The following is a 15,235-nucleotide window of genomic DNA, read 5'->3' on the forward strand; positions in this document are numbered from 1 at the left end:
GACTTCTGGGAACTGGAGTAGCGATTAATTAAGCCGCCATGTACTGGGTCTGACTGGCCTGGGTTCCCATGCAAAAATAACATGGGCAGGAACATGGTCTGACATAGAAAACGTATCAATGTGAGAAGAGATTACTAGAGGGACATCGGTTTGAGGAATCAAGATGCGATCTATTCGGGTGTAGACATTATGGGTCAGATAGTAATAAGTATAGTCTCGCTCACCTGGGTGCATCAGTCATCAGGGATCAGTCAAGTCAAGGAGAGAGAGCTCCCGCTGTAAACGGCACAGCCGTGTATGGGAGATAGATGAAGTTCCCCTTGAAGAGTCCAAAAGTGGTTCAGGTGCATAGTTAAAATCTACACCCATCACGAGGTGCCCCTCCCGAAAGCCCAGGACTACCGGGATCAATTGCTGCAAAAAAGACAAATGATCTGAGTTAGGTAGATAGACATCTAATAGGGTTCAAGGACAAATGGGTGTGAAAGTGGGACTTTTAAGGTGCCAATGAATATATATAATGGAGAAAAACTTCATTTTTCATAAAATACAAATATACTTTATTCAAACAGAAATTAGTTACAAGGACAATACTTTTAAAATATATAAAAGCACAAGAAAACACTTGAATATGTCTGCTCTACATGTTTCACCATCTTCAAAATGGCTTCTTCAGGAGTCTGACGGACATCTTTCACAAGTGAACATTCTATATATAAAGAAATATTATGAAAGCATCAAGGAAGCATATACATATGAATACATTCTGTCCAAAAAGACTATTACTGAATACAGCATCATGATATGATTCATGAAGTCTAGGGTCAGTAAATAAATGAAAAAAAAAAATGAAACAAATTTTTATATATATATATATACCTTAAAGAGGACTTGAACCCCTAAATGCTGAGGAGAGCTGTAGATGGATTGGGCCACCCAGGAGGGATAAGGAGAATGTATTCATATGTATATGCTTCCTTGATACATTTTGGAAAGTGCATAGCCTGGCTGAACAGCGGGACGCCGGAGAAAATATATGCCGCGATGTCCAGTCTCCTACCAGTCTCCTGTGGTCCAGATAAAGGAACCATTCTCCTGGTCCAACGCCAGACGACTCCTGAGGTAATCCACCTGTCAATTTTCCATGCCAGAAATGTGCACGGCCGAGAGGGCAAGAACGAACTGTTCTGCCCCCCCTAGAATGCCGGACACATCCAGGGCCACTAATACACTCTTTCTGCCACCCTGGTGAACACACAAGCAATGGCTGTGGCATTTTCCTACTGAATCTGCACCGGGAGTCCCCGGAGCTGCTCCATCCAATGATCCAGGCAAAGCCTGATCGCTCAAAGTTCCAAGACATTGATAGGCATCTTTAGCAAGGATGGGGAGCGCAGCCACCAGACCAGAGAACACTTTGTCGCCCGACTCAGAAAAATCACCTTGTCCAGCGACTTGTGACACTTGTCCCATTTGATCAGAATCTCCTTTTGAAGGAGTCTCATGTAGAACTATGCAAATTGAACCGACTTGAAGGTGGACACCATCAGGCCCGACACTCGCATGCATGCCCGAAAGGACGACCCCATGTGGGCTGGCAACAGTTGGATCTCAGAATGTAACTCCTGTAACTTTTCCAGAGAAAGGAACCATCCAGCTAGAGCTGAAAACAGTCAGCTCCAGATAATCCAATCACCTGGTCAGAACCAGGGCAAACCCGAAAATACAGAAGTCACCCGATCGCCCAAAAAGTCTGCAGAGTAATTTCCACATCGGCTGTCAGAGCCGATGGAGACTCTGCTCCCAAGAGGAGGTCATCCTGGTACCCTAGCACAACAATCCCCCACTGACACAGCAACGCTAGGACTGGGGCCAACACTTTTGTGAACAACCGGAGGAGGAGCGGAGGCTAGACCAAAGGGTAACGCCACAAACTGATAGTGCTCCTTTCTCACTGCAAAGTGAAGGAAACGTTGATGCCTGGTGCAAATTGGAATGTTCAGGTAGGCATCTTTGATGTCTAAAATAAGCCAGGGAACCCCCTTGATGCAGGGACGCCACCACTGTCTGAAAGGACTCCATTCTGAATTATTGCACCCGCACAAAATGGTTCAAGGTCTGAGGTCCAGAATCGGACGAACTTGCCCTCCTTCCTGGGAACTACAACAGGGTATGACTAAAAACCCCCAAAAACGTTCCGACACCGGAAGCGGGAAGATCATGCCCTGGGACAACAAGTCCTGCCCTACCCATAACAGAGCTTGCAGTCGATCCGGGGGCATGTAGGAAAGGAAGGAACCTTTCCAGAGGACAAGAACGGAATTCTATCTTGGAACCGGATACAATCCCCTTGTGAACCCACTGGTCGCTGACTCGGGAGGTCCACGGCCCCGGAACCAAAGAAGGCATTCCCCCACCCCAGATATGGATGGGGGTAAACCATGCCGAAGGGGTCTTGTCAGCAGGTCTGGAGAAGCCTGCTCACCGATTGACAAACCAAAGGGACGACAAAACTTCTTATGGGCTGAAAAGGAAGTCCCACGCTGCTGGCGAGGCTTCCCAGACTGTGGAAGGAGGGTACTCTTACCCCTAATGATGTCATCCAAAGTAGCCCCGAACAGGCGCTCGCCCTGAAAAGACAATTCAGTCAGGGCCTTCTAGGAGGTTTGATCTGTACACCAACACTTTAGCCACAAAATACGCCTAAGCACCACTGCCGAGACAGATACCTTAGAGACCCACGGGAACCGCATCCAAAGATGTATCGCAGACAAACTGCAGACCCTGGACCAACCGATCCACCAGTTCACCATAGGTGGGGGAAACTGGTCAACCCCCATGACCAGATGCAAAACTGTCACCCATACCGTCAGTATCTGAGGCAACAGAACAGAGGCCAAAACAGTCCGCAATAAGGTACCAGCCATAGTAAACAGGTAACGGGCCTTAGAGATTCTACCTGCCTGTCAACCAGATTCCTAAAACCACCGGAAAAAAAGTTGCCTTAGTTAACCTGGAAATAGATGAACAAACCGCCGGTGGGACCGTCCACTTTCTCTGAAAGGACTCCTCAAAGGGATAACAGACAGCAAAGCGTCTTGGGATCAGCAAGGATCGTATTGGATACACCCAGTACCTATAGATACAATTGTTAAAATAAGCTTGATAAGAACTCCATAACCGCACGGGACGGCTTGTGAGTGACAAACGGAACAGATATGTCCGCAGCAGCCTCAGCTGCATCCTCCAACATAAATGGCTCCTGCACAAATGCAATCAGTGCATCTATCAGCGCCTTTGTGTGGCACATCAGCCAATCATCCTCACTGTCTGATGGGTCAGGAAAATGTGGTCTCAGACCCTGTAGAGTGGTCGCATCCGCAATGCACGAACCACATGCAGAATCTGATGAGACAGGAGGGCAGGGGTAGGCATATTTGCTAAGCCAACCCCCAATGCCATCCTTGACCCTCCCAGGGGGGGTCGGCAACTCAACAGGACCCTACAAGGGGTCCCCCGCCGCTTATGCAGGAAGACCTGCAGACAGGCTACCCCTACAGTGCCACTAGGAAAGGCGGATCCCCCACAGTACCAGGGCAGCTAAACCTGGAGGCTGGAGCACGATCTGCGGGGAACCCGCGACTATCCTGGAGAAAGGAGACGAGACGGATGTCCTGGGATAAAATGGCGGCCTCAGCCGCTGCAACTGGAGCTGCCCCAACCAGGATACAGCTAGAAGGCCGCAAAGCCGTGGCCTAAATTTTTCGGTCTGCCCGACCGTGTGGTACTCGGACCCGCGGATACAAGGCCACCTGCCCCCTAGGCCCAACAGCTGTCCAAAGGGGATCCAAAAAAGGCCACCCACTCCATAGCAAGCCCACCAAGGGCGACAGGTGGACAGCGCACCCGCAGGTACCAAGGCCCGGGGCACCCAAAGCCTGGGCACCAGTCACCCCTCATGAGCACAGGCAGGCAAGCTAGCTCAATGCCACCCAGGGAGAGAGAAAGCCCAGAGGTACTGACCACCCCAGGGAGTACCCGCGTCCCCCATCGCATCCAGGGAAGTATAGGAGGGAGCCCTTACTTACCAATCCAGCGAAGCATGCGGGTAACACTTCCAAGACAGGAACCTCCTTGCCACCGAAGTGGGGGAGCGGTAAGGCAGAAGAAATGCTGTGACTCAGGCCGAGACCTGGTTATATGCGACCTTGTGAGAGGTTTAACTCGCAGGCCAGCCCCTGTCCAGTGGGGCTATGTCGCGGCCGACCATGCGTGGAGCTAAGGTCTGCACGCGCTCACTGGCGGGGCTGGGGGGACCACTTGAACTTCAATAGTCCAGCCCACCGCTCCACCCAGCAAATGCTAGAAGATCTCCACAGGAACAACCCAGGAAGAAATACAAAAACAGCAAAAAATAGATAAATATGCTAGGACCTAGGGCCGTCAGGGAGACTGGGTCCTACTCCTGAACTAGGCAAACAAAAAAAGGGAATCTCTAAGCAGAGAGGGAAATTATGCCAGCTGAGGACGGCCTACGGTGCCTAGCCAAGCTTTTGTGTTGTCTGCCTAGTCCTACTCCTGGAGAGGGCAGCATAACCTATGGTAAAGAATATGGAGCTGTGTCTGTCACTTAACGGAAGAGAAAAATAATAGAACATATTTTTGCAGGAAGAAAAACTTGCATTTACTATTTTTTTCCACCGGAGCCTGCAAAGCATTGCACCTGCGATCAGTGAATCACAGGTGCAGTGTCAAGATCCTTGCAGACACTGCCTACAGCTTTGTGCCCATATCTCTGTCTGGGCTTTCAGCTACAGGAAGTGTCAATGGACACTTATTATGGCACTCGCAGTCCATTGAGAACTGCAAAGCCGTCTGCAATGGCAGATGGTACTTGCAGTTTATTAATTCACAGATCTCTGAATGAATGACATGGTGTGCTGGCAGAGCCCCACCGATTTTTAATGTGGCAGCAGTTGTGGGGGAGAAGAACCCCCACACACTATCACAAGGGGGCCTCTAGGGTGGTTCTTAGGAACACGTTACCTATTGCACTTTAAATGCAGGCGTAACATGCAATATGTTCCCAAAGATGAACTTAGCCTTTAATGTGCCCTTATCCCCTTGCCGACCGTATCACTTAAATATACAGCGGCAAGGCGGTTCTGGGGCGGTGCAGGCAGGGCTGGCCCAAGACATTATGCTGCCTGGGTCCAAGAATATAATGCTGCCCCCATCTCCCCCAAAAAAATAAAAATACGCCCACCTAAAGGCCCCCACATCCATTATTTTATATCATGATAATTAAAACTAAGCATTTTTCCAGGTTCAAATCTGTGTGGGTGTGGGAGTGCATGTAAATTGCACGTGTTCCCATATCCACATGTAACTGCACAAGAAATGTGCTGCTTTAAGAAAACACATGGGAGTGCCTCTAACTCTTAATGGCACTCCCAATGTGATGCGGTTTCCCAGGCATGGAACGCATGGTGACAAAGCACATGTGGTTTCTGTGCGCTTGCGTCTTAAAAAAGGTTCAGGGAACCTTTTTTCTGCATGAAATCCAGGTAAAGTAGCCCATTCACATCATGGGCTGCTATGCCCCTGCAAACGCAGCATGCAGAACTATGAAGCTGTGAACCTAGGCTTGGACCTTGTGCTGTTGCCGTGGGCAAAAGCTTAACTTGTATCTCAATATTTGCAAAACTACCACATTCGTTTGGATGGGATTCTTTTTAGCCAATGCTCAGCACTTGATAAGGGACTTGGTGAAGGTGCATTTTGGTGCGCCACAAACCTCCGGCCACCCCCCTCCCCTCCAAAATGTAAATCCATCATGTATGAACAGATTCTTCCTAGTCACTTTGTATACTGAACACATATAACACCGTCATTGTTCCACAAAATACTCCTAATTACTGTACCACAACTAACAGCCTCAAAGACATAAATAAATCTTTTTAAATGTTTCCATTACATATGCTTTTATACACACAAAAAGAATATAATTTTGTCTGTCAAAGTGGACCATGAGGAAGAACTTCATTAAAACCAGTAACTGTTGAGACAATGGACACCTTGTGTCTCAGGACTATGTAATGTACAACATAATGTATAGAGTGCAGGGGCCAGGAATCACATCATAGTCCCAGAATTTCCCCTTACGGCTCATTCAGACCAATCCTCCATATTGAGCTGCTGTCTGTTGTGTATACATCCACCTTGGAGCTGCATGCAAGCAGTATATAGAAGTGGATGCAGACGCAGTGGCTGCATGGACAAAGTTGCACGTCAAAATTTGTCATGTGGGTAGAAGTTGATATATGAATCTAAAGCAGCTACTGCGTTTGCATCCACTTTTATGGGCTGCCTGCATGCAGCTCCAAGATGGACACACAGCAGACAGCAGCTCTGTGTGGAGAACGAGACTCAATACCTGTTTGAATGAGCCCTTTCAACAGAATCTGCAGAGTTCCCCTTTAAACTGTAAGGGGGAAGTCTGATAAAAGGGGGCCCTGGACAACCTGATTTAGAGGGGAGCCTTGGCAACTCTGATGTAAGAGGGCTCTGATGACAGAACCCCCTTACATCAGAGTTCCTCTTTACACAAGAGTTAGCAGAGTTCCCCCTTAAATAAGTGTCCTCCTTACTCCCCCCTTTACCTTAGGGTTCCTAGTTGCACTTGCCTCCCAAATCGTTGTCCATTCCAGGCATGCAGCCTGTAGGGCACTGCCAGCTTACTCTGGCTCAGGCAAGCTGTTGGACCTTCCTCCTCCTCCTGCCTGTCTTCTTCAAACCATTAGAAACAGGCACCAAGCGATTGATGTCACGTGCACCCTCCCATACCTTCCATGCTACCTGAGTCAGGCAGCGTTTAGCTGTCTAACAATTGGCCAGTTCTAGAACTACACATGTGCAGAGCTGGAAAATGTACAGGTGTTCTTCTCCTGTCTACAGACATTTAGGTTGGGTTAACATAGCTGGGGTTCGGGACACGGCATGTAATTACATGTAGTGTTTGTACGGTGCGATTTGAGCCATTCGTTTGTATGGCACCAAATCTGCACCAAAAAAAAGGTGCAGGACCCTTTTTTCCTGCACAGGAATCAGATTGCATGAGTGCTCACATCTATGCAATCCAACTCTGTCAATCGCACTGCCCTTTGCAGATCGTTTTGGGGTGTCATTAACTTAAAATTTACACCCCATGCAGTTTGCATGAATGCCGTGTGATTTCAATGTGGTGAGGGAAATGCACAGGATTCGCTGCATTTCCCACACCGCATATATGTGAACCTAGCTTCATGGACAGGAAAAAAGCGCCCTTTTTTTTTTTTTTTACAAATTATTCATCTGGGTTTAGCAACCCAGACTGTGACTGTCCCTATATTTCCTGCTCTAACTTCTCAATCTCCCTGCCCTGTTCCTATCTTCCTTGCTCTGTCCACATCTCACCAATCACCATGTCTTCTGTTTCCTCCCCATCTCCTTTGCGCTGTCCCCATGTACTCTTCTCTGACTACCCCCATTTGTCTGTGTCCCGTTCTCTGTCCTCATTATATCCTAATTTTTTCATCTTTCCTGTCAGATCCATAATGTACAGTAACTGAGCTGTATAATGAGAATTATCTAAGCACTTTGTCCTACCTTTCACTGTGGCTGTGAGATCCCTCCATACCATTCCCGCTCCTATTCCTACTGGCTCCTCCCCCTGGTATCGGCTCCTCCCCATCATGTCACACACACCTCCAGCTCAGCTGCGAGTATCTCCAGGCTGGAATGGTGCATCCCCAGGCTCTGCTACCACCCAGGATGGAGGGAATTGCTTTTCATTGCGGGCACTGCAGGGAGAGAAATGGGTGGTGGAGGTGGTTCAGGTGTTCAGAAAGAGAGCGGGCACTGGAAGAGAGGAGTAGGGTCAGAACTCGGAGGGAGCAGCCAAAAGTCACTATAGGGAGGCAGCAACTTGTGCTGGCGGACACCGTGCACTATACCTGACCTGAGCTGGGTAAAGCTGCATGTGAGCAGGGCCGGTGCCAGCATAAATGTACAATGTACACAGGAGCAGGAGGTGACTAGTATGCCTGAAGGCACTGAGGCAGACATGGTTGTATTTTGTGTACTGCTATGCCCGGCCAGCGGCCGCAACACTGAGCAACACATGCCGGCAATTTTGCGATTCTTCTTACAATGCATTTCCGGGACATAGAGGTGGCAGTATTGCCGCTGAGCCATGGCCGCCCCTGTTCACAGTGCCGCCTGGGTCCAATGGACCCAGCGGGATCCATGGTAGGGCCAGCCCTGGGTGCAGGCCCATTCAGTTAGATAAGGCACATTTGGTGGGCAGTACAGGAGGGATAATTCTTGCCTTACTGCGATGCAAACCATTGTGGCAAAGAGATGTGTACACCCCTATTTGCTACGTCTTCAGCTTAAGGGGGAGCTTAACCATGTGTTTTTTATCACCCCCCACAAGTGTAAAGTAAAGCCTAGAACACACTGCTAGTTTCATTTCGTTCAACCCAGTGGGCTGAACGAAAAAAAAACCTGACAGCTTAGGTCGGAGCCACGGTACTAACAACGATGTTAGGATGTTAGTACAGCGATCTCCCCTGCTTTTCTATTGTGTTCTGACAAGGGGACGGGGACGCCCTCGCAAGAACACTGGCCATTTGCTGAGATAGCTGATCGGGAGCCAGCTGGCAGACCTTTTAGACTTCTGTCGGACTCATTGAAGTACACACGGGCAGAGTGTCAGATGGTTTCTATAGAACCAGTCGATGCTGCCCAACATTAAGATCAACATTAGGCTTTAGCCTAAATTTCTAGTCAATTACCAGAAATGATAACATTTCTTTAATATTCCCTGAGGAGGCAATTCATACTTGTAAATGAGGAATTCTACTAACTTCTTCCCCCAAACCTTTTCCAAAAGATACCATAGGACTAGATTTAAATAAATACCACAATATACAGCTGTATCTCAGTTATAGTTAACTATGTTGTGGATCATAATATGTGATGAAAAAAAAGACCAGATCTTACGGACACTGCTCCACTTTCCACTCCCCACAATTTTAAACTTTTTAAAGTTGTTCACTAAATATTTTGGCAATAGTTCAAGCCCTTATACACTTATACATTTTTGCTTTTTACTTCACAAGGGCATTTTGTCTATTTGTACTTTACTTACAGTATATGACATATTATTTGTACCTTTAACCACTTGCCTACTGGGCACTTATACCCCCTTCCTGCCCAGGACAATTTTCAGCTTTCAGCGCTCTCACACTTTGAATGACAATTGCGCGGTCATGCTACACTGTACCCATATGAAATTTTTTATCATTTTTTTCACACAAATAGAGCTTTCTTTTGGTGGTATTTAATCACCTCTGGCTTTTTTATTTCTTACAAAAAAAAAGACAGAAAATTTTGAAAAAAAAAAGTTTTTCTTATTTTCAGTGAGTAAATTTTGAAAATAAATAAATGTTTCTCCTTCACTAATGTGCGCTGATGAGGCGGCACTGATGGGCACTGATAGGCTGCACTGATGGGCACTGATGAGGTGGCACTTATGGGCACTGATGAGGTGGCACTTATGGGCACTGATGAGGAGGTACTAATATGCCGCACTGATGAGCACTGATAGGTGGCACTGATAGGCGGCACTGATGAGCACTGATAGGTGGCACTGCTGGGCACTGAGAGGTGGCACTGCTGGGCGGCACTGATGGGCACTGAGAGACGGCACTGATGGTTGGCACTGATGGACACTGAAGGGTGGCACTGATGGATACTGACGGGTGGCACTGATGGGCAGCACCATCAGTGCCCACACTCAGTGCCCATAGTACTGCTAGTCAGTGCCCATCAGTGCCTAGATGAGCAGGCACTGATGGGCACTGACTGGCAGCACTATGGGCATTGACTGTGGGCACTGATGGCTGGAACTGTGGGCAGTTGTGGCATTTTTTTTCCCCTCTTCTGTAATCAGGGCACTGGTGATCAGTGCCCTGATTACATTACTTTGTGTCCCCTTACCGGTGATCTGCTCTCCTCTGCAGTCTCCGTGTGAGGAAGAGGCTGGCGATGAGAGATGATCTCATATGTTTACATATGAGATCATCTCTCATTGCACGGTCCGATCACGTGGTAAATGGCCGCTGTGATTGGCCATTCACCACGATCTGTGATTGGCTGTGTCCAAGGGACACGGCCGACACAGATTTTCCCCAATGCGCGCTCGTGGGAGCGCGCGGGGAGCCTGTTACTGGGAGGCCGTTTAAAGACGGCCTCCCGGAAATTAGAGTCCGCGCTGTAGCCGTACTTCAGCTATAGCGCGGGCCGGAAGTGGTTAAGTCAAACTTTAAGCACCATTTCTTCTCGGTTACGTTAGGCTACTCCAAGCATCCTCAGGAATCCTACATGGCTCCTAAAAGCAACTTCTTTAAATGTAAAAGGCCTGAATAGACCATTTAAATGTTCCATTCTATAAAGAGAAGCAAACGCACAGAAATGTGACATTATATGCATCCAGAAGACCCATCTTTGCAAAATCAATCCTAACCCAGTCAAGCATTGCAATTCCTCCCACTGCTAGTCTGCATGTTATACCAAAGCTCACCAATCACTTTTTACAGAGCGTGATAATGGAGGCAGGTATAGGATTCTAGGTGAGAGAATTAACAATCAATCACACTACAATATAATTCTAGTATTACAATAGTAAAAAAAAAAAAATATATATATATATATTTTTTTTTTTTTAAATTTAGCTGTATATTTCTTGTTACTACCATAACTTACCACCAAAGAACAACCCAAAATAAATGATTCTACTGACAATCGCAGCAATACCATATACAGGTGCATCTAAAAAAATTTGAATATCAAAAAGTTAAAATTATTTCAGTAATTTAAATTTAAAATTGAAACTTATATTATATAGATTCATTACACACAGTGATATATTTCAAGCATTTCTTTCTTTTAATTTTGAGGATTATGGCTTACAGCTAGTGAAAACCAAAAATTCTGTATCTCAGAAAATTAGAATATTGTGAAAAAATTTAATTTTGTAGACGCATGTTGTCACACTCTAATCAGCTAATAATAAGATCAGGAGAAAGCTTAATACCTTTTGAAAAAACTGGATTTTTGACTTACCGTAAAATCCTTTTCTCTTAAGTTCATTGACGGACACAGTTCTTTCTGATTCATATCAGTAGGGTAATACTGCCCCCTACAGGAGTAGGACACTAGGCAGAAAAAAGTTCTGGCTACGCCTATGGGCAGTCCCGGAGGGTACACCCTCTCTCTTCCTGCATAGGATGCCAGTTTTGTATCAAAGCAGTGTCAGAAAAGTAACACCAACCCAACTCAACATAGAGGGGCGGGTACTGCGTCCGTCAATGAACTTAAAGAGGAGTTCCGGCCTCAAAATCGAAAAAAATCGATTTTGGGCCATCAGCTTGCTGAGGGTCACCTGAAAAAGAAATGGATGCTCCCGATTTTTTATTTTTGTTCACTTACCTTAAAATGGAAGAAAATATACTCACCTTCCTTCCACTTCCTCTCTCTGCGGCCGCGGCCTGTGCCATCACATCCGGCTTGCGATGACTCCTGGGAGCTGAACATCATCGCTCCCAGGAGTCAATGTGCCTGCACTTCGCTCGTCACTTCCGGTGCAGGCGCGGCATTCCCTGCTAAACAGCTTCTGGGCATACCGCGCCTGCACCGGAAGTGACGAGCGGGGCCGGTGCAGGGCATTCTGGGACTCCGACGTCACCGAAGAGGATGCAGAAGAGGACGCGCTGGCTTCAGCTGCCCACACCTAAGATGGCAGCGCTGGGGAAGAAATTTTAAAGGTAAGTATTTCTTCTAAAAGGTAAGTGCGACCTGGGACAGTTCAGAGGCTATCCATTGTGGAATGTACTAGCCCTGACTGTCCCAGGGGTATTTTTATCTAAAATTCACCCCCGAGGCCAGAACTCTGCTTTAAGAGAAAAGGATTTTACGGTAAGTCAAAAATCCAGTTTTCTTTATCGTTCATTGACAGACACAGTTCTATCTCATTCATATCAGTAGGGAAGTCCCAAAACAGTGCCATAAAATGAGGGGTGGGAACAGCAGAAAAGAACAGGCAATATAGGACCAGGCAACATAGGACCCATCAGCACAAAAGATGAGGCCCACCTGAAAACAACAGTAAACACCCTCAAGGAAGGCCAAAAGCCCTCCAAACAGCAGCCAGCAAAAAACCTTGAGGCCAAAAAGAGGCATCTGCAGATGCCAGCACATCCACCTTATAAAACGTGGTAAAGGTGTGAACAGACTACCAGGTAGCCGACTTACAACCAGGAGCACAGATGCCCACAAGGCGAAAAGTCCAGGAAGTACTAGGCGCCCAAGGAGAACGCGCCGAAACAGGGAAAGGTAGGACGTGACCACTAATTGAATAAACCTGAACCACCGTCTGTCCGATACATCCGGGAACAGATGCAGCAGACGCAGGCAGTCCCATTCACAGGACATCCGGAAGTACAAAGAGCGAGCCTGATGCATGAAAAGACTCAGTAGTCGCCAAGTACACCTGGAGTGCCCGCACTCTAAATAGAGTAAGCAATGCCCATTCCATAGGATGTGAGGGCTCAGGACACAAGATGGGAATACAATGTCCCCGTGCAAGTGAACACCAGAAACTACCTTCGGAGGGAAGGACAGATCCGGACGAAGTACCACTTGGCCCCATAATCAACATATAGGGAGAAAGACAGGACAATGTCGCCAGTGCCAACACCTGCACGCAGAGTGACAGCAACCAAGAAGGCCACCTTCTGTAATAAGGTAGGCAGGGGATACCCTTGAATACTCGCAAACAGAGGGTCTAAAAGAACCGACTGCACCAAATCACGGTCCCCAGTGGGTAATGGAGGTCGCACCGGAAGCACCAAGTGTCGCACCCCCTGGAAGAAGTCACGCACCAGGGCACAGGCGGCCAACAGCCTTCGGAAGAAATTTGCCAAAACCGAAACCCGACCCTTGACAGTACTCAAGGCCAACTTGTGATCAACTCCCCATTAAAGGAAGCCAAGACCTGGGCCACCGAGTAAGAGCGAGGGGGAGCCCAGGCAATATACGACTGTTTCGTATGAAGAACAAAAATCACCCTAGAAGCCACTTGCCACGCTTCAAGCAGGGTGGGAATCACTGAAGCAGCCAAACCCCCGTCCTTCAGCACCTGGCATTCAACCGACAAGTCAGCAAAGTCAGCGACCGCAAAGTCGGACGGGAGATGGGCCCTGGAGACAATAACTCCTCCCTGAGAGGAATTCACCAAGGAGCGTCTGCGGCCAGCCTGACCAGACCAGCGTACCAAGCTCAGCGAGGCCCGTCCAGAGCCACGAGAAAGACCGGAATCCCTTCCACCTCGATCCTGTGAAAAATTATTGGCAGCAACTTGGGAGGAGGAAAGGCAGACCGCAGCTGAGACTGACCTTGGCCCATCCGTGAGCACGCACACACGACCATGCCGGCGGCAGCCGTGCGCAGGTGACCATGCTAAACTCAAAGGCATCATTCAAGTTGAACCTAGCGAATGTGCTTGCCCATGACAAAACCCATGGTGCCACCATTGCACCCACCAGAAGGTCCCGGGAGCGGGCCACAAACCGCAGCACTATCCTGTAGATGCGACGCCAACAGGCCCACGTCTGGAGTGCCCTCAACAAAGGCACAACTGCAGAAACACCTCCAGATGAAGGGACCATTCCCCTGCATTCAAGGCTGTCCACTGAGGAAATCCACCCGCCAAGGTTTCCACACCTGAAAAGGGAACAGCAGAAGAGCTGAAACAAGGCACACTGCCCAATGAAGAATTGACACATCCAAGGCCGCAAGGACACCCTTGGTGTCCCCTTGGTGAATGACATAAGCCACGGTCGTGGTGTAGTCGATTGAACGTGCAACGGGCAGCTGCAGGTGCCCGATCCAGTGAACCAGGCAAAGCTGGATTGCTCTCAGCCTGACCGAGGGCAAGTCCAAAGTCAGGCCCAGATAGTTCAGTCTCATGGAAGGGACCATGGATGACTTCTGAACGTTCAGAACCCACCTGAACTCCTCCAGAGTTCTCGTGGTGACTTCCAAATCCATTTGTCATCACCGTAGGAGACTCCACACGGAGAAGCAGATCGGCCAGGAACCCCGGACCTGCCGCAACAGCACCTAGTAGCATAAGCGAGACCCAAGGGCAACACCACAAGCCAATAGAGATCCTTCCCCGCGGCAAAAAATTGAGAACCCGTAGGTGTCCCGAACATAATAGGATGTGAAGGTAGGCAGCTTGATGTCTATGGAGGCCAGGAATCCCCCTGATGCAGGGAAGCCACCGCCGTGCGAACTGATACCAACTTGAATTTTTGATTTGCACGGAACCATCAAAGGACTAGTTGGTCCATCTTGTTGAACCAGAGCCTGAACTGCTCCACAGAGCGCCAGTAAGCGATCCGGGGACAACCATACATTGGAAGGGAAAAAAACCTTACCGGAAATAAACGGATCGGGACTCGATCTTGCAACTGGACCACATGACCTCCTGAACCCAGCAGCCTGGGATACGGGCCAGCCGCAGGTCCTCGACCGGCAAGGACCTCCCCCCCACCCCCTAGGTGGGTGAGGAAGCATCTTCAGGCTGAGTAGGCCTAGGCCGAAGGTCTGGAAAAAACCCGATCTCATGTTCTCCAGACCAGGGTCGTTTGGAACCACACGCGGAAGTCCGGAAGGACTTTGCCACATGGACCGTCCCTGAGGGACGAAGAAACTGTTTGCGAGCCGAAAGGGAAGAACCCCGACTGCAGCGAAGGCCCTTACCCTTGTTAGTCTGTGGAAGAAAACACTCTTCCCCCCGTGAGACCCTTATATAATGTCATCCAAGGCAGCGCCAACAGGCGATCCCCCTGAACAGGGAGATCCATTAAGACTGTCGTAGAAGTTTGATACGAAGACCAACACTGCGGTCAAGTAGACGCTGGACAACCACCGCCGAAAACGACTAGGTGACCCATTTAAAGGAGCCTCGACAAGCGTGACATCGCAAACAAATTGCAGCCCCTGCACCAGCAGGTCCAACAGCTCCCCCAGGGCAAGAGGGACATGCCCAAAACCAAGTCACGGTGGTGTAACTCCGCCCATCAGGCAGAGTCTGCGTGGCAAGGTAAAACATAAACACTGTTCC

Source organism: Pelophylax lessonae (genome assembly GCF_965119305.1).
Source record: "Pelophylax lessonae genome assembly, chromosome: 7".
NCBI lineage: Eukaryota > Metazoa > Chordata > Amphibia > Anura > Ranidae > Pelophylax > Pelophylax lessonae.